This window comes from Pinus tabuliformis, chromosome 1_1 (assembly GCF_031772625.1).
Source record: "Pinus tabuliformis cultivar Carrire ecotype Pingquan chromosome 1_1, CPIR1, whole genome shotgun sequence".
Lineage (NCBI taxonomy): Eukaryota > Viridiplantae > Streptophyta > Pinopsida > Pinales > Pinaceae > Pinus > Pinus tabuliformis.
The window spans coordinates 395,625,261-395,629,045 of record NC_142297.1 but is presented as its reverse complement, the minus strand read 5'-3'; the positions used below and the strand labels follow the sequence as shown (position 1 = coordinate 395,629,045).

The following is a 3,785-nucleotide window of genomic DNA, read 5'->3' as shown; positions in this document are numbered from 1 at the left end:
CGAGCCCATGTGGCTTGGGCCTTATATTGTAAAGAGAGTTTTGCAGAAAGGGGCCTACGAGCTAATTGATTATGAAGGGAATCCTCTCGATAAGCCCCGAAATGGGCTGTACTTGAAAAAGTACTATGCGTGAATTCCATGCACTTTGGTTTGTACATACGTGTGTTTTAGCAGGTGTGTTGTGTGTGTGTTTTCATGTTTTTGGCTTGGTGTGAACGCGTGATTGCTGCTTATTGTGTCTTTTGCTTCTTGTGCAAATGTCTGGTGTGTTAGCGCTTGAGATTTCACCCTAGGCTGAGGAAGGTAAACCTTCAAGGCTACATCAAACCATTTCACCTCGTAGCTAGCCCTACGAGGTATGAGAAGGCTCTCTCGGGTCAGATTCGATAGATCTTTCAATATGATTAGGCTGACCAATTAAGAATAAGGATTTTAGGCTAGTAAATTGATAGGGGGTTTGATTTGATGATTTGTGGGGTTTTTTAATGGAATGACGGGGCTTTTTTGGGCTGCATGGGCAAAATCACAGCTTCAAACAGAGAAATATAATGACTACACAGGTTATCAACTGAGGCAAGGTAGGCATGCAATTTAACACCAAATCTGGTTTCAAATGGGATGGCAAGACTGGTGAGGAGCTAAGGAGGGCAGACAATAACTCTGAATCCTCCTTAAACAGTAGAAAACATCGAATGCGAACAAACTTATAGGAGGAGCATATAATACTATGAATTCCTACCTAATCACTTCATTTGTTCAGCTTGAAAAGGGTCATGAAATGAAATGGAACATAACTGATTACATATGAGACAAAGGGAAAAACTTATGCTAAATCAACATACCACGTGAATCTCAGCAAACAGAGCTTTGAAATTCCATTAAATTCTCTGCTTGAAAACTGTACAATAAAAAGCTCTCTGCTTCTCCAGCAGCTCCCAGCGCTCAGAAAAACTCCCTCTCTCCTTCCCTCTCTCTACTTTACAAAATTATTTTTTATACATTAAATCAACTAAAACAAAAAACCACAGATCGACCCCCAAAAGCAGGGGCGCTGTTTCAACTAAATCCATGAAAATAGAAAAGGATCCTCCATCTGCTCCCAAAGATAGAACAGTCTTCCATTATTCCAGCGTGAAGATTTCGAATGGCCCATGAAAACTGGCTGATGATAGAAATAAGTAATCGCACCTTTGAATGCCACTTTGCAACGATTGCCACGTTACTGATATATTTAATTCATATGCAGAAGGTTCTATAAAACAACGACTTATGTATAAACAACTCAATGCTGTTTAAAATCCTCTGATGGCTTGACATATGGAGCGCTGGCCCTTTTGAATCGGGACAGAGGATAGAAGTAGGTGCATTGACCCGTCTTCTGCTGTGACAGATGTCTTTAAAATGCGATGATACAGTTGAGCTTGGGGGCAAAAACAATTCACGTATTAAAAAATATGATCTAAAAATTAATGGGAAAATTCTGTTTTGAGTTAAGTATTTATTTAGCCAAATCATGATGTTGAATGCCTCTTCAGCGTCTTCTTCCTCAAGAGAATCCGGATGATGAGCGCTACCATATCACTGCAATGCTATTAATGGTCTCGGTCCAGATTTTCTGCCTTAAATATTGCAACCACTGCCACGTTCATGTATCTGTAATTCATATGCAAACGGTTGATCTTCCCTTTTCCCGAAGAATGGCCAAACAACATAACGCATAGCCGCCCTGGAACACAAACACTCAAAACTGCATCTGGAGCCTCTTGGATTGGATCGATAACTTTAGCAGGCCAGGCAGGATCACCACGCCTTCCAGACTTAGCCCAGACAATATCACCCAAATCAAACTCTTCTAGAGGATGCAAACCCTTCACTGGAACAATTGCAATTTAGTCAAATAACCCGTGGCCAAAATAACTAAACTCTAGTATTCACAAAACCCGCCGATGCATCATCATATAAACCATATTTCAGGTTTCAACAGAGTGACCACTTCTTTGCCGCAATCCCTCCAAATCACTGGATCCCCTCCACCAAGAACTGTGTACATTTGGCTGGTTCTCTTGCTCAGGGGAATCACTGTTAGCCAACCGTTGGTCCCTGCTTTCTCTGAACATAGGCAAGGAAACCAATTCATCGGGAGGACCACCTAAAATCCATAACAGCAGTGAACTAATTGACATTAGTGAATTTTGGTTCATCAAAGATCCAGCAGTTTGAGCTGTTTGGGGCAAGTCTAATCCTGTAGCCTGTTTGAATAAGTCCACCAGATGTACTGTTCTCTCTCAGGTCACTATTTTGCATTGCATTCGAGCTAGTAGTTCTGATAGAATCTGTATTAACACCTCTAGTGGTAGTTGTCCGGTAATTTGGATCAGAGATGTCGGTGTTGCCAGTGAGAGCTCTTCTAACATGATTATCATCGCCTTCCTCTGGTTGATTATCTCTAGCTTGATGAACTCCAAAACCACCTATTTGGTTTGCACTCCTAGCATTTAATCTTGTAACATGGAACGTAGATGTAAGTATTGTAGATGAAGTTATCTGCACCCCAGGCTGTTGATGCAATTGATCTCTCTGCCACATAAACCTTTGCAATGCTGGCACCTCAAAGCGATTCCAAAAATATAGTATCAAGTGCTGCATAAAAGCTGCTGTAGCAGCAAAGGCCAAATACGAGAAACCATATGCGTACGAGAAAAAGTATATGTGAAAAACCAAAAAGTACAGCAAGAAGAACCGGGGAAAATACTGCATTGACATGGGTGTCCGCACACTGATCATCGTAAACAGCTCACATAACCACACAAGAGTGAGCACCATAAAGGCGAGTAGCTGGTCATCATAAAATTCAAACAAGAAGAAAAGGATTCCAATCATGATAGGTACAAAAACAAGTGATTCAATCACATGAACAAAAATGAGTTGAAATGTTGGAAGATGATGACGTGCATGATGCTGAAGCTGAACTGTGAACTTAAGCATGCGTGATTGAGTCTCCCTAAGAGTAAATGACACTGACATTGTGGTGGTGAAAAAGACGAACAATGACATCAACAGCACCCCACAAGGATTGCTTGGATTAATGATAACCATTGCCACAGTTTTGTCATCGGGCAATGCCTCTACTTGATCCAAGTCAACTTCCCAGTTATTCTCTGGAATCAAGTCATAAAACTGGATTTCAATGCCATTGTAATCACAAGCAGTTTCATAAACTGGAAATCCTGGTCGTGGTTTTGAGCCTTTAGTGGCCTATACCTGCATGCATACTTGCATAAATTGCGAGCAACCAATTGTGAGGTACACATGAGGGAAAAATACTCTGCAACAGCAAAGGGTATATGAGGCTAATCAAGATCTGGACCCGTGTTCTATGAGAAGCTGGAGATTGACGGTAGTAACCACACATGAAAATGACAGTGTCCCCACATCCCACTGGCCAAGAAATTTCCCATTGGATTTTCCATCAAACCCAGTTAAAATTGAAAGATAGAATATAATGAAGGATTGTAAAACACTTGACAGCAGCCCTCTTGCTAATAATTGCCATCTGAAATATAAGTTGTCAATGCCGGCTTTGTACAACTGAGGAAACTGCTTTGAAACAGCGGTACTTACATCCTGGTCCAAAATTCCAATGGCTAATGCTGGAAGTGAAGTGAAAAGGATATTGTACAACGCTTGGTACCAATCATTATAAAAATTTGCAGCAGAATACCCACAAAAGAAGGTGAAATAGATTACCACCTTTGAAATCCGAATATATGACAGCCTTCCATGGA

At 41.0% G+C, this 3,785-nt stretch overlaps 1 pseudogene; it reads right to left on the bottom strand.

Moving 5' to 3' along the window:
* Positions 1-1,955: 1,955 nt before the first annotated feature.
* LOC149213290 (uncharacterized) lies at positions 1,956-3,267 on the bottom strand (annotated as a pseudogene).
* Positions 3,268-3,785: the final 518 nt, after the last annotated feature.